At 41.3% G+C, this 23397-nt stretch overlaps 1 pseudogene; it reads left to right on the forward strand.

Annotated features, from left to right (window-relative positions):
* Window positions 1-4516: 4516 nt before the first annotated feature.
* Window positions 4517-22353, forward strand: LOC139441581 (E3 ubiquitin-protein ligase Midline-1-like; annotated as a pseudogene).
* The last annotated feature ends 1044 nt before the right edge of the window (window positions 22354-23397 follow it).

The following is a 23397-nucleotide window of genomic DNA, read 5'->3' on the forward strand; positions in this document are numbered from 1 at the left end:
GGGCAGTAATGAAGAACAAACCAAAACGTTTTATTACTAGCCAATCAAAGAAACATAAGCCCTTTAGTGGACGTCACCTAAATATTTTCATTTTATGGGATTGTAGACGCAAAACTGCTTGGTAAGCCAACAAAGGCCACAAAATTACTTGCAATTCTGTTTTTCCAGGCAATCAAATGAGGCCCGTTCCAGGAGTACTCAGATGACCTCACACAAATAGCAGTGATTCCCGCTTAATACAGTGCACAACAAAGCCTTGTGGCGTCATCTCATCAGCGGACTGAAATACGACACACGCCACCACTACGTCACTGCTATGTCACATCTCCGCCCGTGTATACACAAGCGAGCAGGGAGCACGGGTGGCCCAGTTGTCTAAGGCGCCGTGTTTCGCTGTGCAGAGTTGCGTCCCTTGGACACGCCAGAAACCTATGATTGTGGGTTCGAATCACTCTACTCACTCTAGCCAGTAGTTGACATGGCTTACAAACAATTGGCCCTGTCCACCAAGCTCGTTGATATTGACTCCCAACCGGGCCACCAGTGCTCCCTAATGGCCAGAAGGTGAACTCCATTCATTAATATATGTTTCCATAACACAGGGTCACATTGCTAATACCTGTATACAACGAATGGGTGAGATGGGTGATCATTGCATCATAACCAGATATGCTAAGGTCAGCGTGACACATCTGGCTGCTACTTATCTCGAATGTTCTGCACTGACAGTGAGAAATGAAGGTACAGTCAAACCCTGGTTCACCTGGTGGCAGCATGCCGTTTTATTTTTCTTTACTTTTCCGATTACCGAAACACTGTACCATATACATTTACTTGTAAACATGAGAGAGAGAGAGAGAGAGAGAGAGAGAGAGAGAGAGAGAGAGAGAGAGAGAGAGAGAGAGAGAGAGAGATTGTAAATTCATTGTAGGAGGCAACAGGCCCATACGTTATTTATATACAAACTCACATATCTATAAACACATGAATAGTTCTTGTTACAAATAAGAAGGATTTATATCACGTGAAAACATAAAATATATCAAAGTTATTCCAATGCAAGCAATTCGTTTCTTAATTTAAAGGTGAAATAGACATATATTTGACAACATTTCTAAGAATACTCATGAGATACTCATGTCTGGGTTTACTCTGAAAATTTCGAGTGTATATTTATATCTTAAAATGCATAAGTTGGACATTCTAAAAGGAAGTGGTATTCATATTTTAACATAAATGTCATTTTCCCACTTACTCTTTTCTACCATTATGAAGCCGGGGTAGTGGTTATGATCCGGCTCGGGCCGTTGGAGAACACAGACACAGGCAGATGATGATAATGTGTTTATTTTAATGGGAGTGGCTGCTGTTGAAGAAATATCTGAAGAAAAGAAAATGTCCTTCCTCCTCAACAGCAACACATGAAGTCATATATTTGCAAGTTTACGGGTATTATTTATCTTAAATATATAAGTACAAAAGCCATTTTATAACTATGATAAAACTAACTTTAATGTTAAATTACTGTTATAAGTTCACAAAAGGACACTTGAAAAGCACATGGGCCAAAATGGACCATGTGGTTAATTATTTTACAAACAAGTTTTATGATATTAATATTTCATTTATTAATTTAATATTATTTTAAATGATATTATATATATTATTCAATTTAATTCAGCACCCTAATATAGATATTATTTTCTGACAGAAGCAGATGAAAACAGATTGAAATGTGGCCATTCCATACCTGAAGAAAAGGAAATGTCCTTCCTCCTCAACAGCAGCACATGAAGTGAGGAGGAAGTCAGGTATGGAAGGAAGCTACCTGTAGAGGACCAGAGTGGCTAACTAGAAGACAGATTGCATTAAGCATCAAAGGAAGGGCTTAATGCAAGATATAAATAGACTGAGGGAAACCCTACAGGTGTGAAAAAATGTCTAAATATAGACAGAAGGTTAAAGGGGAAGATCTAGTGAGAGATTCCCAGAGACTGAAAATAAGGGTGTTGAATTGTTTAAAGAGTTATATACTGACATTCAACTGTAGACAAGACAAACATTGAACATATAGATGATTATGATGATGGTGTATGAATAATGAATTATCTAGGAAGAATATGATAAAGGTACCCTGCTACAATTAGGCTATGTACAGAGCATCCAAAACGACAAAGATAGATACGATATCTGTAAGGATAAATTGAATGAAACATATTTTCCGGGTTGAAGTAGAGATTTAAACTGATTGTGTGGACAAAGAACTGTATATTTCTGAAAACCATTTTCACCAAAACCATGGACCCATTGAGGATCAGCATTAGAATATTTCTTTCAGCAACCAATGCTAGCCCTAAAAGGTGACTTTGCTTGTCGTAAGTAGCGTCTAACGTGATCTGGTGGTCAGCCTCGCTGACTTGGTTGATGCATGTCATCGTATCCCAATTGGGTAGATCGATGCTCATGATATCAATCACCGGATTGTCTTGTCCAGACTCGATAATGTACAGACCGCCGTCATATAGCTGGAATATTGCTGAGTGCGGCAGCAACCAAGCAAACAAACAAACACCAAATCTGTAAACACGACCAGCATCATTTCGATCTTCGCTACCCCATTAAATTGACACTAAACTGACTATTCAGCATTAAATCCAATCTCCTCACTCTGTAAATCGAACACTATAGCTCAGTCACCATCATCAGTATGTCTCAGTACCTTTCTAGATAGAGAATGCATGTTAGCCATTACGCTGCAGCAGAAACCAATGCAGAAGAACACAAGGATTAGACTATCTATCAAACGATCAGACACACAGGGTTAGCATGCTGTCAAAGTCTGCCTTCCTTTACCTCGTCACTGTGACAGCAGATACCCCTGCTGACGTTGTTTGTTACCACGGGACTCGTATGTTTGTGGATTTAGAGATGGGAGTCGTGTCCCCCAATCACGTCTTGATGTAGCAGGTGAGGTGAAATGGGGTTTAACGTCGCGTCCAAGATTATTGCACTTATATAGCGACGTGCATGTACGTCTGTGTGTTTGTGTGGCTGCTTTTACTAGTCCAGACTGATGCCGATTTATAGTGCTAGCTCACTGAGATACCATGCCGCAGTTTAACATGAATACCCCACTCAGACACAGTATACTGACTCCGAGCCGACCAGTCCTTGTTTTAGCCCCTTAATGCCAAGCGCCAGACAGGATAACAACAAGTACCATCTTTTAACGTCTTTTGGTATGACGCGGTCGGGGATCGAACCCCGGACCTTCCGGACGGTCTATCACTAGACCACGGAGGCGGTCAACTAGATTCGGGACACATAAGCAAATACAAATCAATAATTACATGTTCGTTACGACAGCAGCAATATGATGTCAGAAGCCGTAAGTAACATGCATGCGTTTGAAGAAGTTTTTTAACTAAAGCTTAAGGTATATCCATGATCTGATATCGTTCAATAACAATCAAATAGCTTATTTCCCCCAACTGATTTTACCACCAGGGCCCACTTGTACAAAGCGATCTTAGCGCTAAGATGATCGTTACTCCCATACTTTAACATAGGCTTACAATAGTCGTAGCGCTAAGATCGCTTTGTGCAAGTGGGCCCTGAACTAGAACTAAAGGACACCAGTGAGACGGCCTCATCTGTTTCATATTTATATCTATGCATAAAAATTCACTCAGTGACAAAACACTCTCCACAAAACAGTATAATAGGAGGGATGACTTCAACTTTCCCTCCATGTCGAGCAATATTCCAGCAGCTCCAGCCTTTGGTGTTTTCATTTCACAACTCTTGATAATAACTATTGGTTATTCTCTTGCATTGACAATATATATTGTAGATGTTTACATTCTAAACATCTTTTTACAGTATACATGTCACCAGCGCGTTCATGTTATATGGAATTATATCGTGCGGAATATCTGCTCACGTGATTGCAGTCTCTTCTTCCATGAACTAATGAAATGCGGAATTTGCATTTCATTGGCACAAGTTCCTATTAACGTAGTTCGAAACCCAGATTGTCGCGATTATGTTTCCTAGCTTATCATACACGTTACTGTGCTCGTCGATTCAACCACCTTGTTAACATAAAGCTTCATTCTTTGATATCAGAGTGTGTACCTATTCAGATGGAGCATGTTAGCCAAATGACTGTAGTGACTGCGAATGCAGAAACACCGTCAACCAGCAGACTAAAGATCATATCATTTGTTAAAAACACCTTGCCTGTCAAGGTCAGCGTGACACACAGATCAACTGCACTGCATATAAAAACGCACAAGCATTAGATTATCGATCAAACGATCACACACAATGTTAGCATGTCGTGAAGGTGACTAGACACACACAAGCAAACTGCACATATCGACAACGCTGACCTACTTTGACTCTTCTATGCAACTGGAACCTGCAACAACTACAATTGAGCACATTTGTCTGCATTTGTTACCACGTGGCATGCGTTTAGACTTTGTACTATAAAGCATGTCCCTCATTTTGTTCCTGCTTGGTAGAGAGGTGCAGAAGATCTAACCATCAAGCACTCCCTGACATCATCGGGGATACCGAGGGTGACTTTTAGTAAATTGAAATATAGCAAACGACGAACTTCGATCAGGTAGGACTTACTCATTTAAATGGCTTGTATTTCTTTTGTTTCTTTAACTGGTCAGGATAGAGCCGGTTGTAACAGCTCATGTCGCCATATCAACGCTATGTTAATGTACTGTAGTGGGTAATTATGTATCACGTTCGGCCTTCACATATATACTTCATCACAGGTCCATAGCTGGTCCTGCACAATGGCTGTGGAATATATTTATTCTGTGGAAAAAGAAAAACGATCTAGATATGTATACAAAAGCAAGTCCAGCCAGCTCTGCTAGCTCTATATGAAATCAGCATCGGGAAAATTATTTGTATGATTTAAGAGTCGAGAAGGGTATTGTGTTACATATGTTTTCATAGACTAAATGTTAGTCAAATTCATAGCTTGAAAAACAAAAAGCTTGTAAACTCCTTCGTAAATTCAGGGCAGACTTGTGGGCGACGCTACCTTGCTTATAAGCTAACGTTTATCTTCACTGCACAGCGAGACATAAAGCTAGACGTATTGCTTTATATGCATGACTGAACACTATCGAACGCAAGGCGGTTTTCCGGATAGCGTTCAGCCTTAGAGAGGATTAGCTATAACTGTGGGAAACGTCTAAAAGGTGACTATGCTCTACAGGCTGGTACCCTGGCTCTGTCTAGTTTTCCATATTGTCATGTTGTTAGAGTCATTGTCATTACGAGTCAAAACATTAAATGCTTAATGGATAAACAAATTGTGTAACTAAACTCAGTCCACGTTGTCGTCATTATATGGCTGAAATATTGCTGGTGTGACGCTAACTCACTCACTTTAAGGGCCCGTGAAGATCCGGGGTAGAATAGATTTTCAGAAACCCATGCTTGCCCTAAAAGGCGACTACGCTTGTCGTAAGAGGCGACTAACGGGATCGGGTGGTCAGGTTCGCTGACTTGGTTGATGCATGTCATCGATCCCAATTGCGTGGATCGATGCTCATAATGTCAATCACTGGATTGTCTGGTCCATACTCGATTATTTACAGACCGCGGTCATAAAGCTGGAATATTGCTGAGTGCGGCGTTAAACAACAAACAAACAAACAAACACTCACTTTAAGTGACAGAGCGGACGACGAAAAATCTTGTATGATTCCGTCATAATATTTATACTTTGATCAGGCTCTTTTTCTTTTACAAATTCGTATTTGCTTGACACATACATAAATGTATGGGATTGTAGAAAATATACAAACACTTGTATTGCATGTCACAAATACGATATATAAAGGCTGCTTGCATAAGGGTTGTGGTCAGACTGCATTCCTGTCACCGTACGTCATACATGTACGGGCACAGCTCAAACGCGCGCTTTGACGCCCGATAGTCACCTCTCAATATCGATTCAGTCAGCTGTTTTTAACACTATCCTGGTTTTAACATTGTATGTTAACTTTCTCAAACATTGTTTGGTCTTAAGTGTTTGAAATGTTGCGTCTCTCGTCGCTGGCGATATAGTTTTTGGTTTAAATTGAGTGAGTGAGTGAGTTGGGTTTAACGCCGCTTTTAACAGCATTACAATTATATCGCGGTGTGTCAGCTTAATGTTGGAGGAAAGCCCGAAGTGATGCAGGTCTCAGACGTTTACCACTTTGGTGAAACCCACGAGCACGGGTATGGTGCTGGCAAACCGTTGAAACATAATCGGGGCGAACCGGGATTCGAACCCACAATCATAGGGTTCTGGCGTGCCCAAGGGACGCAACTCTGCACAGCGAATCCCGGCGCCTTAGACGACTGGGCCACCCGTGCCCCCTGGTTTAAATTGAATTTGGCTGTCTTTTGCCATTAACCTCGGGCGCCATGTATGTGTAGGTAACTCTTGATGACAGTGTATCATTCACATGAATCATTTGTTAAAACGTGTTTGAAGACATGAGTGTGCTCAGAAACAATATGCAATTACTGTATATATTATGAATTGTGTTCAGTATTTGTGTCCGCACACATGGAGATAAACAGAAAGGGGAGAAATGACTTAAGGTTTCATTTAAGGTGGTGAATGTTGGTGTTTGGCGACAGTTCATTTGTTGGACCATAACACAGTAAGGGTATGTCTGGCTTACTCTCAAAGTTGAGATAGTGAAGTATTCAGTACAACAATATGATTTTTGCTTCAATTATCCTCTCGCAACCCATTGCCAGACCTGTTTCAGCTTGCTCAATATGGTCTTTGGAGTTTTTGACACATGATCAACGTTATATTGCTTGAAACTCATTGATCCTCGTGTGACGTGGTAATGTGAAAGTAAATATACCTTTTATTAGTTATATGTTGTTTTCATTTTACAGAGATAATCACAAACGTCTTTCATCAAAGTATGGATACTTCCCACGTTGTTGTCCTTCAGAGGAATCATAAGATTCTCAAGGAGAACCTTCAGGTCGACCCTGTGTTGGATGCCTTGTACCAGGACTGTGTCTTCACACAGGGAGACTATGATAGGTGCAGACTAGCTCCACAAGAGAGACAATGTGAACTGTTCCTGGAGATTCTGAAGAAGAAAGGAGTGGAAGGCTTCAGGTCACTGTGTGCTGTCCTGGATTCAACACAGCCGTTTCTTAAAGAGAGACTTGACACGACCTCGGCTGAAGCAGGTATGCAAACCCCACACACTTGGTATAAAAAGCCAACATGCTAGATTCATAGTGAATATAATATTGATAATCAAAATTCCAAAGCCATGTTGGCGTTATGGTTCAGGTTTTTTCTCAGAACCTTAGGCAAGGCAATGCCAGCAGTTGAAATGAAAAAGTGTAAAAGAAAAACGACATATTTTGACGTTCATACGTTTTTCACGAGATTAAATTCTTGAAATAACGTAAACTCTGACCAACTACTTCCACATTTCTGTGACACCCCGGGGAATTCCCGAGCTAGAATAAATACAAAAGCGTTGTTTCTGATCATTAAAACCTTTAAATCTTAGCATTTTTGCATACATTGGGATAAGTCAGAGAGTTTGACTGCATGGCCATTCAAGTATATCCCCGCTACGACATACTCTAGTGAATAAAACGAAGAAATGCACATCCACTGTCTCGGCTGGCAGTGACATTCTACAGCAATTTGGAATTAACCAAAGTATCTGTTTGACACATCTTTATAAACCGCCTTTCAAGATCGGCCAATTGATCAATAATAACCAACACTTGTAATCGCCACAGGTTTATTAACAATTTCGGACATCTCTTCCGTAACGTTTATAGTGTCGGTCAGTTTGACGTGGTGTACTTGATGTAACTGTATGACGGCGCGCTTTCATTGTGACTGACTTACTCGGGTAGTTCTTAGTTATTCTTCATTCCGCGGTACAGGTGCTTGTCAGTTTAAACAAGAAGTCACACGTACTAAATACAATTATATATAGATCTACATAGTTCGATGTAATAGTGATATTAAAATTATAAGAAACGACTTTCATTTTATGTGAGTTCATTGGAGTCTAACCTTCATAGAGTGACGGATAAACTGTTTGAACACAGTTTTCGCAATCGAAAAAGCAGGGCTGCGGATACCTCTAATCACGACTCGCCCTATTTGTCAGCATCCCCAGTGGTCAGACATGATGCCGTTGTGATGTTAGGAGGAAGGACTGGAAAGCTTAAGGCACAAGTGATTTTGTGAGAAGGTGACAAAGAACCTACCACATGTAAGCCACCAACACTGCCGCCATTGCAACCTCTGTAGCCACAGCCCCCCATGTCCACTACCAGATAATGGAGTATTAAGGATTCAATATGAATCCATCAGGGTGGGGATGACACAGGATAGATGGACGTTGCTTACTAATACAGACAGATCAGCCTGCACATCATCGGCTGTAATTGCAAATGGGACTGTAAAACAAGAGTGAGTGAGTGAGTGAGTTGGGTTTAACGCCGCTTTTAACACTATTCCAGTTATATCATGACGTGTCAGCTTGATGTGGGAGGAAAGCCCGAAGTGATGCGGGTCCCAGACGTTTACCACTTTGGTGAAACCCACGAGCACGGGTATGATGCTGACAAACCTAGAAACATAATCGGGGTGAACCGGGATTCGAACCAACAATCATAGGTTTCTGGCGTGTCGCGGCGTCTTAGACGACTGGGCCACCCGTGCCCCCCTTAGCGCTGTGACTGTTGTAAGTCTATGGTGAGGTATGTTAAGGAGTTACGATGACCTTATCGCTATGATCGCTTTGTACAACGTCACCGTACATTCATACAGTTTGGCCCTTAATCTGTGAAGGTTTATGCTACAAAGAACTTACGCCAAGTGACAATTCTTAAACGATTGCGTATTTTTAAGTGTGTATCAGAAATACATATTGTGTACTTTGAATTGTATTAGATCGTTGTTTGGAGCATTATATGCAGAATGTTGTCACCCATAGTCTTGTGTTATCGATTAATCTTAGCCACACTCTCTCCAATTCATGTCGACTCAAGAAAAACAATTACAATTACATAACATATATGTATACCCTGCAAAAAACAAGAAACGCAATAGCGACGTTAGATGCATTTTTTATATCCTATAAATAATCAAACAGATGGTGATCGATTGGTCAAAATTGGTACACTTCATCATCTGCCTGCAGTGCTTTGCCAATCGTTGTTACTGACGCAGTCGTTCATCCAGTGCATACCATACAAGTTCGATTAGGTTTAATTCTGGAGACCTGTGATTTCTCAAAAAAGGCTGTTGTCAGTCTTGCCGTGTGAGGTCGGGCGTTGTGTTTGCATAATAAGAAGGACGTGTGGCCGAAGAATCACACCCGTGTAACGTTGTACCGTTAAATTCCCAGAACTTGCACCAGAACTACCAGTGTATAAGATGACTGCCCACATCATCACATGACCACCACCAAATTTGTCATCTTCCTGTGTACAGTTTTGTGCATAACGTTCCCCGCCTAAACACGACGTCTACCTTCCGCAAAGTGAAGCATGAATCGGGACGCGTCACTAAACCCAACTTATCTCCATCGCAGTTGAGGCTATATTCTGAGACCTTGACACCATTGACGTCGCAGCCGAAGATGCAGGTCCGTCAAAATGACACCTCAAACTGGTCGTCTAGCGCGAACATCTTCAGCGTGTAAACGATACCTCCCTGTCTATCCTACGCAATCCTGGTATAGTTGTGGAAGTGGCCGTCGTGGTTCTTTCACGTAGGTGATATAGACGTAAGATAGTAGTGATACGGGGTCGACCGGATCTGGAAAGGTTCTGTGTTGTTCCGCGTGTCTGATAACGGTTCCAAAGTTTTGCAATGGCGTTTGGTGCTTCGTGCAAAAAACCTGGCTACAGCTGAAGGCGATTCCCCATGTTGCAGTCGGCCAATGGCGATTCCGTCGTGACATGTTTTTGCTGTTAACTTGTTTGCTTGATTGCGATGGCATGCAAATGACGATTTGATAACCCAACAAGTGATGTTGCACGTGCGTCAGGTTTTGGCGTCAGACTCTCACGTGGTTGAGCTTTTTGCGTTTTTTTTCACCTTTTTCACTAAAGTCTTTTCAGTACCTCATTCTTCCACACAAATCAATCCTAATCTATGCAGAAATGACTAATTCATTTTGGTATTAATTTGTATGGATGCCGGCAACATTCTGTCAGATATTTATGATCTTACTACTTTTGCGCTTCGTTTTTTCCAGAGTATATATGGTCGTTGTTCCAAAGATAAATATAGTAAAGTATTTTTGTTATCATGACACAGCATATTGCAATTTCCTTTTGCAACAGTTATGCTACAATCTTCCATAACCAGGGCGCTTGTTGCCCTTGGTTTCCAGAGTTACCTGTCCCTGATCCTTCACTTTTCGCGCACGGGCTACACGTGTTCTTACTGTTGGGAGTTATATCCTTTGACTTTGGGTACATTATACTTTCTGAGTGAACGATACCTTTCAAGGGGATTATGAGATTATATTATGTGGGAAAGTGTCATTTCAAATCAAACATAAATCAGGATACACCGTGCTCTCTACAAGCGGAACATTCTACTTTCAGGTAGCCCAGATCTCGTATATGTCAATAAGTTCACGCTGGAAGCTCAGCACAAACAAGTACTTGCTGAAAAAGATGAACAGCTAGCTGGCATGCAATCTGTAAGTTGTCCTGTGTAAATATTGTACGCATTTGTATTGCACATATGGATTACATAGATGTTTTTTTCACGGTGGTAGAGAATCTTACATGTTCAATAACCTGTTAAACTTAAACTGCTCAATGGAGGTGTGTGTATATGATGTTGATTTGTACTTATTTACTGGTTCTTCACGTTTCTTTTCAGTCAATCAAAATACTTGAGGAACAACTTCAACAAAAAGACACGGACCATGCTGAACTGGAGGAAGCAATTAAAATACAAACAGAGGAACACAAAGCAGGGATAGAAAAGCAGAATCAGGAAGTTGAAGCTTGTAAGCCGACAAGCTGTAATACATAGTTTAATATAGTTTTATTCACAATTTTGACTGAATATATCAATGCTTCCAGTATTGAGGATAAAATATGCGATGTTGCTGGTTATCCATGACCTGTCGATGCACATCAACCACATTGTATCATTTCTGGATATATATATATATTACCATATATACAAAGAAACATGCGATGCAATATAGTGAATATTGACCAACAATGATTATCTAAGGCGATCCATGCATGTTTCTCGTTTCAGTGAAGATCAAATTGACAAAGTCGAATGATGATTTGCAGGAGAATCGAGCGAAATGTGAGAAAGTGGAGAAGGTGAAAATAACATTTTTTTAAAATATTTTGAAAGTGCACAATTTCTGAAATAATTAGGCATAATTACATACGTAACATGTAACGCATGTGTCTATGATGCAGTGCCTACTTTCGTTTCAGAGACTACAAGAAGAACAGGAGGCATATGAAGCTTTATCAGGGGTTTCCAGGTCACAGACTCCAGATAGGATGGACGTTATTGAGCAAATCCAACAAGCAGGTACTAGTATACTGCTCGAAGGGACAACATGTCTTACAAACATAAACAGTTATGAACACAACCACACCCAAATGCTCAGTGCAAGCTTGCATAGATACCTCTTTATCATTTTATACTTTTAGGTTCAACTGAGAGAATGTGCCAATTTTCGACTCAGTCTTGCTGTGATGAGAATCAGCTTTGTCTCCTTCCATGCCTTCATTCTGCCTGCAAACCATGCATTGATCACGAAGCTACCCAAGGCCAAGCAAAGCAGAATTGCACACAATGTCTCTCCTGTGGCCGGGAGTTCATCATGGACCAGGCAGCAGTGGATCATGTCAGACGCAATGTAGCTGCTTACACTGTTAACGTTGATGGAGAGAAGAAATGTAACTACATCGAAGGAGATCATGCAAAGGCTGTGATGTACTGTCAAGATTGTGATAACCTGCTCTGTTCCGACTGTCACAAACTGCATGGCAGACCTAAAAGGAATCAAAATCACAGAGTGAGTGAGATGAACCAGGCAGAGAATATCCCAATAAAGCAATGGCTGAAAGAGCCTAACTGCAGAGACCACCCTGACAACAAGGTGCAGCTGTATGACCACACATGTAAGCGGGCTATCTGTCTTGTGTGTGTACACGGGGCCCACAAGGATCACAAGAATAAAGACTTGAAGCAAGCCTATGAGGAAGCAAAGGGTCAGCTTGAGGACCAATTGCAGAAGCAACAACTAAAACTGAAAGATGTCACAGACAGGATGGGAACTGTCACCAGTCATCAGAACGAACTGGTAAACAAACAGAGAAAACTGGAACAAGACGCCACAACAGTTTTCAGAAATGTTACCGTAAAGTTTCTCCATCGACAGAGACAACTCATGAAGGAGATTAAAGAGAGTCTACAGGCCCCAAATGAAATGGTTCAAGAGAAACTTGACACTTTACATGACGTCCATACTTCAATAGTATCAACGATAGACTACACCCAGAGAACACTTGAATCTACAAGACGAGAGGAGCTCATTACTCTCACAGATGTACTGCAGAAGAAATCTGATGACAACATCAAGAGGCAGCTTCCAGAAGATGACACACGAGATGCACGAATCCTTCTTTCCTGTTACGGCCAGAAAGCTTTGGGGGAACTCATTGACACTTTTGGTGGCCTTGCCTCCAGTCTCGACTTGGATCATATTCCAGATTCAAAGCCTTCTTTACAAGGTAAATATATATCAAACACATGTTAATTTAGATTTTACTCACGGAACAATGACCACTTCCTCACTACCTTCTATGCTTAAATGTCTCAATCATTATTATTTGATGAATAATAAATAGAATTGTATTTAATCCACAATATTGGTGTAACACTTCTGCAGACTGCACCATCGACTTAATGGGCATTGCATTGTGAAGGTGAATTGCAAAGACACTATTAATGACCAATATAATAAACATGTAACTTAAGATATTGTTGAGAGCACATGGACCAGATCCTCATTCGACTGTATAAATAGAACCTTTGCTGATATATTGTAATGACCTTTATTCATGATATGTTAAAAAAAAAGTATGTAATCCAAGGTTATTGGTGTAATTGGCACACCTTTGTGAATATACATTGTAAAGAAACCATTAATTCCAAATACAATTTATTAATCCGTCCTGCATTTTTCTTCAGAACTCCCCCTGAGAGAACAAGAAAGAACTGCGGTAATATTTGTAAAATTTGAATTCAAATATTATTGGCATGGACTCATCAGTAGAATATTTTTCGGATCAGTCAGACTATAAAACGTCTAAACAACTTCTATTTTCGGAATAATTGTCATGTTACAGTGTATGCACCTATACATTTATATTGTTTCAGCAACATGAAGGGCGGTGGCATCACCTTGACCAGTTAATACATCGCATCCCAGGTACAATACGACACTAGGGTGGATGGGAAGATTCAATGACAAATACACCAATACCTTCTTTCAAACTCTACAGTAAATATTATTGTACCCAATGTATAAGTATTGAATATTGAAATTTAAAATGCTGACAATATAATATTCATGTGCATATTTCTACCCAAATTACAGTCAGGTGTTTTTATTGAAATACATTATGTATATTTACAAACAGGATTCAAAGGATTTGACTCCACCAAAGTGGGATCACAGGAGCTCCAACCAGAACAACTTACATCACAGGACATATTTGAAGTTGCCAAATGCGTACGTTCAATACCCCCATGGGGATCTGGGTTCGAATAGATCTCCAGTAACCACTTCTGGTCGTGAGAGACGAATAAATGTATCAGGAGGTCAAACCTGTTGACTCAGTTACGTTTGTGTGTCGTCATAACCTGATGGTGTGGAACATTACTCATAATTTCAGTTATAAGTTTATTTGTCCTTGGCTTGACTATTTACAGGCCGTCTTCCTGTTGTTGGACTATTGCTGAGTGTTTCATTATAAGCAAACACACAAACACATTCAATAACAAACCAATATTCCTTTTCTGAATATATATGCCGCAGAGCATAGCGAAAAGATATACCAGGCATGTTTATTTGTTTTTCGTTTTCCACATTTTTTGTCTACCAACTAAGTCTTAATATTTTTAACACCTTTATATTCAGCTCATAACCAGAGCATTCATCCCTACTGAGACAATTCCGCATGGTATTACATTGAAAGGTATGTGTACCATTCTCATGGATAATGTAAGTGAAGTTGAGTTCTTTTAAACACCGAGTAAATATCAGTACTCTCCAAGCCAATAATATATCTCCTGTGTTGAGAGTAGCTATCAGCTTGTATAGGTAGTCACCAAATTTGTTACAGCTAAACTGATACATGCTGAATACGAGTTGTGTGTGGCAAGAGTGTCATTAGAAAATTGAGTTCTTAAACTAAAACTAGAACATATTTAAACTATGTATTTCACCTAAGGTAAGGGTGTTTCCCACCTGCGCAACAGTTTCTTGTGAAGACTAACATCACTTTGGGACACGCCCACATTCAGCTGACACGGCATGACATAGCTGACATTATGATGAAAGTAGCGTAAAGTACACATTGACTCTAACCATGTAATCTGTGAACCAAATACAGATCTTTACCTTTCTTCAGACATATGTGTGAAAGTGACGCTTTAAACTATACTTTTGCAGGCCGTGCCAGCACAATGCACATTATCAGCAATGACAGCAGTGTCAAATATATCATCTGTGAGTACATTTTAATCATCATGATGTTTTATGTGAGTATTATTTATATTAGCCAAAGAGTAACCATGTATTGTAACCAAAAACGGTTATTGCGGTTACAGAAAAGGCTGAACAAAGGTTACACTGTGATTGATTAGCTTTGCCACTCTGATGGGTCGGTATGCTCGCCACATTAAATAGCTTATGCAACCCTGTACGCAATGTGTGGTGCATTGTTTTGGAAGCTTGGACATGTGGCAGAGGAGCGAAGGTTTTGATTTTGAGAGCTGATGAGACGGGTCCAGGGCGGACGTCATACACTTGCTAGGTCCCTGTAATGACCATTTTGGTCAGTGAAACGTCTACCAGTGGCTTTTTGGGATGTAGTCGGCCATGTCAGTCATTTGTGAGAGACAGGAAAGTGGAACTGTGCTAGACTGTGCAGAATGTGTCGTTGGCTAATCGAACGGTGATCGGAATTGTGACCGGGATCCAGACTGTCCGATTGGTGGAGTTTTTGTATAACGTTGAGTATTCACCTATTTTGCTTTGCCACATACTTGTTAGTTTGCCAGATTGTATTCGCGATTGTGTAAATTTTGAATAATTGTAGGATTTGGTAACAATTAAATATTCTTAATAGTGAAAGTGAGTTTGGGTCCTTCCTTTTGTTACTTGATACAATGTGTCACTCGTAACAAAATGGAGGCTCGTCCGAGATAAACATTTTGTTAACGTTTGGGAAAGTAATTACCATTTATGGGTAAACGGTTTTCATAAAAAACAATCTTTCAAAATGATCATCTCAGTAAATAAGGAAATGCCTACTCAGAAGTCAAAGTAGAAGAGTTTATGGAGGCTATAAAATTAGAAGCACTGTCAGCTTTGAAGAAAAGTGAGTTGGTACAGGTAGCTACATATCTTAGCATTGAATGTGATGAAACCTCTCGAAAGCCGGAAATCCAGAAAATTGTCAGAGTGGTTGATGGATGAGAAAATGATTCCTACTGATGTAGAGGTTATCACAGTGAATTGCAGCGCCTTAGACGACTGGGCCACAAGTGGCCCCAGCAGGGTTCAGAGTATGATGAGGTTAAACAGGTTCTTTTGCATGCTTATGAGTTGGTTATGAGTTTAGAAATTATAGAAAAGTGGAACATGAAACTTTTGTCAAGTTTGGTAGGAATCAGTTTGCCTTGTTTGATTGTTACTGTGATGCACACAGGGTGAAGGGGATGATGTAAAGTTAAAACAGTTGTAGTTGGGTGAGGATTTTATGATCATAAGATAGCGGGATTAGAGGAAGCATCCACGATGGCCGATGAGTATGCACTTACCCATAAGAATTCGCTGCGGCGGAATTATGGTAGTGGTAGGGGGAAACCCAAGTGGTAACAATCAGTCTAGATACTGCTCCCAGCAAGGCAAGAATAACTCACGTGGTTGTACCTCGAGACAAGGTAACTTGTATGGTCATTTCATGCTTACAAACCTACAACCCACAATCCTAGGTTTCTGGCGTGCCCAAGGGACGCAACTCTGCACAGCAAATCGCGGCGCCTTTGACGACTGGGCCACCCGTGCCCCCTCTGTCAAAAGGGACTGAATCATTAGACAGATAGAGTTGATTATAAACCAATTGAGATATTGACGGACACAGGAGCTAATCAGACATTTAAACTCTCTCTGATGAGTCCTACACAGGACCAAAGGCACGTATGCAAGGATTAGGTAGCAATTATGCGCAGGTACCGTTACATAAAGTGTATTTTGATACGGAGTTGGTCATAGCTAGGCCATGTTACAGTAGGTATCATGTCAGTTTTGCCAGTGCCAGGTCTTTTGCTCATAATGGGGAATTATGTAGCGGGAGGGAAAGTTTTGGAAGAGCCTCTTGCTGTGAAATGTTGATAAGGGTCCAGAGTTTGAGGAAAACACAGAAGTTTACCCTGCCTGTGTTATTACCAGGCTAATGTCTAGAGAAATAGATAAGGTTGAGAAAGTGGATTCCATTGTTGTACATTTGGCAGATACATTCCCAGATGAAAGTAGTCAGACAGAGGATAGTACAACAGTGGCAAGACTAGAGACAAGGAGGATAGTAATGGAGTGACACAGATCAGTTCTGACACTCCACAGGAGTTGTAAGGTGTGCTGTCCAGAAAGAATGTGTTGATAGAGCAGGAAAAGGAATCAGAGCTTAAAGTGCTTAAGGAGAAAACTTTTACTCTACCAGTGTGTTTATTATCTAAAGGCAGGTGTGCTCATGTGGAAGTGGAGCTCGACCTCCCGACTGTGAAGTTTGGGAAGAGTGGAGGGCGGTGACCAGATATTTGTTCCATTAATTTACCAGGAAGAAATTCTTTGTGTGGCTCATGATACGCTACTAGCGGGTCAATAAGGGGTCAGCAAGACGTGTCATAAGGTCATGTCTCATTTCTATTGGCCGGGTTAACAGAAAGATGTGAGGCTCTACTGTCGTGCATGCCACGTTAACAGATTGTAGCAAAGCCCAATCAGAACATTTCTAAAGCAATGTTAAGTCACATTCAAGCATTTGAAGCGCCATTCAGCAGGGTACTAAATGATTGTGTAGGTCCCTTACCCCGTACTAAGGCAGGGAGTAAGTATTTGTTAACCACCATGAGTACGTCCACCCGGTTTCCAGAGGCTATTCCCTTACTTGTTACCAAGGCCAAGACTAAATGTGAGGCACTTACTCGTTTCTTCACGTCAGAGGAAAATGAGTGAGCGAGTGAGTGAGTTTTGATTTTACGCCGCTGATGTTTTAGCAATATTCCAGCAAACGGCGGGGGACACCAAAAAAATGAGCTTCACACATGTCGGGAATCGAACCCGGGTCTTCAGCGTATTGAGCGAACGCTTTAACCTGACCGCCCCCAGAGGAAAATGAAGACTTGGTTCGACAAAGGTACTCCTGACAGGCAATTTAAACCAGGGGAGTCTGTGTTAGTCTTACTACCTATTGCAGGTCAGTCACTAAAAGCAGGGTATTGTGGACCCTATGTGGTTCCGGAGAGAGATTGGGCGATACTGATTATGTGATAAATACTCCAGAACGAAGGCAGGCTCGGCGATTGTATCATGGGAAAATATGCTTAAGGCTTATTATGATGGAGAGAGAGGAAGGTCAGTGCAGCCTGTGTGCGTGACAACAGTTGAGAGTGGTGAGAGTAGGCATGTGCATCTAGAGTCAGATATCAAGTTGAGTACATCAGTACAGTACATTAGACAATGGCATCATAGAACAGCAATAGCTTCTTGGAGTTCAGTGGACTGAGTCTGTACACATTGTGTCGTTAGCTAGTCGAACTGTTATCGGAATATGTTTGTGACCAGGATCCAGACTGTGTCCGATTGTAGGGGTTTCTGTATCATTTTGCTGTGCCACATATATGCTAGTTTGTCAGATTGCATTGGCAATTGTGTAAATATTAACATTGAATAACTTGAGGATTTAGGAATAATAAATATTCTTCCTTTTGTTAAATGGAACACTGTGTCACTCGTAACAATGATTATGAAGTGAAATACTGGTGCGGTTACTTGTTCGTGCTATCAGTCTGAACCTTTATCATCAACGGACTACCGTAATGTAAATGAAATTTTTCAAATATAAACGAATACTAGGCTAGACCTTTGTGTATCCAACAATTGCACTTAGTGAAATAAGAAGTTTCATTAATAGGGCAATATAACCAATACATCAAACACTGGACTACTCCAACTGCCCTTCCAGCAGTTGTAAGATCCAGTATTTCAATTGTCGGTGTCCTCTTAGATGTTTCAATTGTAACATTTTGCAGCTGAATACACTCTCTCAAAAAAGAAACGCAACCCCAGTCTGAAAATGTTAGAAAGCCCCAAAAAGAAAAATGTTGATTGTAAATACAGTTTTTCTGATATGCACGGATACCATGTACACTGTTTATTAACGTAAGCGCCCAAACACATTAATTTTCGTGCGCAAGGGCATTTTATTGTTACTTTTATCATAGTTAGCAAAATTTTCACGTGGCCCATGCCAAAAGCCTCATGCACGTGCAATTCATTGAAAGAGCAGTAGAAGTATGGGTTTATAAAAGCACGTGTTGATTAGCAATTCACTCTATCATTTTCACCGAAAGACAAGGTCGAATATGCCTCGGTTGAGTGCTGCAGATCGAAATATCGCAATTTGTCGTATTGAGGCCGGACAAAGATTTGGAAACGTTGCCTGGCACCTCAATATTCATAAAACAACGATTCCCTACTTTGGAGCCAATACACCAAGTGTCATGCAACTGAAGATCGCCCCAGAAGTGGTAGGCCAAGTGTTACCACACCACCTCAGGATCGATTCATCCGGGTCACCCACCTACGTAATCGGCTAGCCACACCTACCGTCACTGCAACACAGGTGCCAGGTTTGAGAAGAGTGTCCGCACAAACAATTAGGAACCGTCTACGAGAGGCCGGTCTACGTGCAAGAAGACCACTTATTGGACCTGTTTTACGCCACGAACGTCGACGCCAACGACTCAGGTGGTGCACCAACGTTCGGATATGGACACTCAGAAACTGGAGGCGCGTCTGGTTTAGTGACGAATCACGTTTTCGCTTACAACGCCGTGACGGAAGACAGCGTGTCTATAGAAGAGGAAACTAACGTTTTGCCCCGAAATGTGTTCGGCAGGTCGACAGATTTGGTGGAGGGAGCGTCATGGTGTGGGGAGCCATGTCTTACAACCAAAGATCAGACTTGGTGATCATTTGTGGCAATTTGACAGCCCAGCGCTATATCAAAGACGTTTTACAGCCTCATCTTCTGCCGATTATCGACCAACAGAGGGAGCTCTATCAACACGACAACGCCCAGCCGCACACTGTTCATGCAACAGTGAATTTTCTCCAGAATTCTAACGTCAACGTGTTACCATGACACCACCACCCCCCCCCCCCCCCACCCCCCCCCCCCCCCCCCCCGATCACCAGACATCAACCCAATCGAACATTTTTAAATTAATCTGAATCGACGAGTACGTACACCGCCGCCCGAGACGTTCGATGCACTAGCCGTTGCACTGCAGGAGTGGAGAGCAATCCCTCAGGAAAGAATCCGGCGTCAAATCCGTTCTGTTCCAAGGAGGTGCAATGCTGTGATCGCAGCTCGTGGCGCTCATACGAGGTACTGAGAAAGACGCCCCCTCGCGTCAAGTCAATCTTAGTCAGAGAACTGTCGAAGCCTGGACTTAAACTTGCATAACTGTACTGCCACCGTGCCAAATTTCATATTGTTGTCTTCAATAATAAATGTGTTATAATAACTTGAATATTGAGATAAACATCTTGAAAATATAGGGGTTGCGTTTCTTTTTTGAGAGAGTGTATATGTACTGTTCTGCATATTTGTGTTAGTATTACAGCCACCAAGGACAGTTTAATATGTCATGTTGAAAAGACCTCACTTCATGTCAAGGGTAACATATGTATAGGATTCCATTACTTCAACAGTCAAGCCCGAGTAACGGTGTTGATCGAAAGTAATGAATGATCATTCTACATTAAACTGTAACAACCAAGTTAATTCACAAACTCATAAAAGCTCTGACAATTTCCTTTTCAGGTTATCATGTTTTTCAAAAGGCAATGTACTAATTTTATCTCACTGTAATTGTGTAACTTTTGAAGTGAATATATCTTATTTTACCACATATGTTTGACTGTATATGTGTCATCGTAAAGTTTTTTTTGATATTTTTTAACTCATGTGATATGATGGACATAGCTTTCTACACATACAACTGTATGCATCACTGATGATGAAGGAAGCATCTGTTGCTAAGTGAGTGAGTGAGTTGGGTTTAACGCCGCTTTCAACAGTATTACAGTTATATCACGGCGTGTCAGCTTAATGTGGGAGGAAAGCCCGAAGTGATGCAGGTGTCAGACGTTTACCACTTCGGTGAAACCCGTGAGCACGGGTATGGTGCTGACAAACCTAGAAACATAATCGGGGCGAACCGGGATTCGAACCCACAATCATATCTGTTGCTAGGACAGTGATACATGGCCGGTGCTCTGTGGATATAAATAATACGTAAGGCCTCCTTAACGCACTTCGTATTGCACACATATTTAAAGACAGCAGTATCAGTGCTCAAACCATGAAGGAAATTAAAAATAGACATGTTCTCTAAACGCCTTCCAACAAGACGTTCGGGTAAAAGAAGTATCTTTGGGATGAAAGAGTTGAAAGTTCACCACCCATGTACTGACCTTATCCAAACGCCACAATAGCCAGTGATAATTTTGAATTTGGCTTGTACAGGTTCCCATACTGAATTGGATTTTTATAACGCTTACATTTGAGCCTTTTGACGTGGATGCATTACATATAGTGTCTGAGTTAGATAGTATCTTAAATAACAACTTTAATTGGCGGCAAATGATGATAATCTATATCGTTCACAATACATGTTCTTGCCAACACACATGACTTGGAACCTCCCCGCACAACGAGTGGGCTAAAATTATTATCGTAGTGGGCATAGAAATTACCTGTTCGAAATGTGTCTGTTGAAAACTAAACTGTAAAACCTCGAATTCTTTATTTTTATGTTTACACAGAGTCAAAATCTCTATGAAGATTGCTTAACCCTGAAACCATATTGAAACATTTGACTTCGTAGGCAGTTATAGTGTCTATTTCTGTCACTGTTAGACAAAAATGTTTGCGCTTTTTTGTTCTGTTTAGGAATCATTTAAATGCGATTCCCAACAAAATGATTTATTGTAGTTAGTACAATTACTACAAATATAATGCATATTTCAAGGTCCTAAACTCCAACTGGACGCTGCTCGAGCCAACACAGATAACTGCCACGTAACTACAGACGGTGAGCTGGTCAACACGCCGCCCGCAACCCATCATTCGGACAGAGAGAGGCTACAGAAATATAGGGGCACTTGTTGCTCTACTCATATCCCCCTTCCTCCATCCCCGTCTAATGTCACCCCTTCCCTCAATATACCACGGTACTGGGAGACACTCTCCGGGGTGTGTGTGTTGGGTGAAGTGTATGCGTGGTTTCTCCTGGAGATGGGTGTTGTGGAGGAAACCCATGTCGACAGTGAGATGTATGTTTATCGACATTGTCGCTCCTGGTGTGTCAGTTTAAATGGGAGATGTGACAAACACCAGGGGAGCATCTGTACTAAGGTGTTTGTGCAGGGGGTTCAGGGGAAGTGTCACAGAAACACAATGTCTGACACAACTGGCACAGAGGCCACCCTCCACTATGGCGTTGTGCTGGATGTGGGGAGGGGGAGACTCGCCTTCATCGATCTGGATAGGGAGGTTGTTTTGAAAAAAGTTGATTTTCAGTTTCGGGAGGCTCTTCTACCTGTGTTTTGTGTTGGGTCGCCAGGTCGCTTCACAGTAAATATGAAGTTGATCAGTGGGGAGGAGATCATGATGACTGGCACCAAAAGATCTCTCATATTTGAAGCCCTGAAGTAAACCAAACATGACCCTGTGAAACTTGTAAATACCCTAGATGCACATGTACATATGTTCTTCAAAATAAAGTTTGCATTTACTGTTGGTATTATTATATCATGCCATTATTTATCAGTGATATGCATAATTGGATACAGATGCAAAAATGTAGATGCTTCTTTTATTATTTTTATTTCTAAACTTTACTGACATAAAATCAACGATACAATACATGTACGTTTGTCGATTTGGATGTGTCGAACCAAGAGACAACCGATTTCTCTGTCCCACACGTGACAGGGGTTCAAGACAACCGGGTTCGACTGCATATTACCAGTCATGTGCTCCCATTGTCGTCAAAAGCGACGCAATTTGGCAAGCCATAAATCATGGTTTAAGGGTTCGAAGCCCGGTTCGACCCGATTAGGGTTCCAGTTTGTTAGCACCATATCAATGCTCTTGGGCTCATCAAATAAACGTTTGTTTGTTGTTTTACTCTGCACTCAGCAATATTCCAGCTATATGACGGCGGTCTGTAAATAATCAAGTATGGACCAGACAATCCAGTGATTGATATCATTAGCATTGATATGATCAAGGCCGCTGGCGTTGCCTAGTGGTAAAAGCGTTCGCTCCTCGTGCCGAAAGTCCAGGTTTGATTCTCTGCATATCATAGGCACAATGTGGGAATCCCCCGCCGTGATATTGCCGGAATATTGCTAAGGCGGCGTAAAATCCGACTCACTCACAAACTCTCATAAATCACTGTGCCATTGCTCACCAAGGTTCTGCAGATGGCACCGAAGTATGTCAAGATTCAACTCTCGGTTTGTCTTCTTCCATTATATCTCACTAGGTGGCGCTACTGGCCTCGCTAGGTCGCTCATGCATCCACAGGGCTGTGTACATGAATGGCGGCACTTTCTTAAAGCCGTTGTCAAGTAGGGGCCGATGTCATGGGAAGTTGACCTCAACCGATTCCAGCAGTCCTGCTTTATCTGATCCATTGACCTAAGTTTGTGGCTCTGTTACAACACGTACAAAAGAAAGTTTTTGTACAGGAGGTGCAATGGGCTATTCATACGGATTGTG

The sequence above is a fragment of the Haliotis cracherodii genome, unplaced genomic scaffold, assembly GCF_022045235.1.
Source record: "Haliotis cracherodii isolate W230 unplaced genomic scaffold, xgHalCrac1.p SCAF_41, whole genome shotgun sequence".
Lineage (NCBI taxonomy): Eukaryota > Metazoa > Mollusca > Gastropoda > Lepetellida > Haliotidae > Haliotis > Haliotis cracherodii.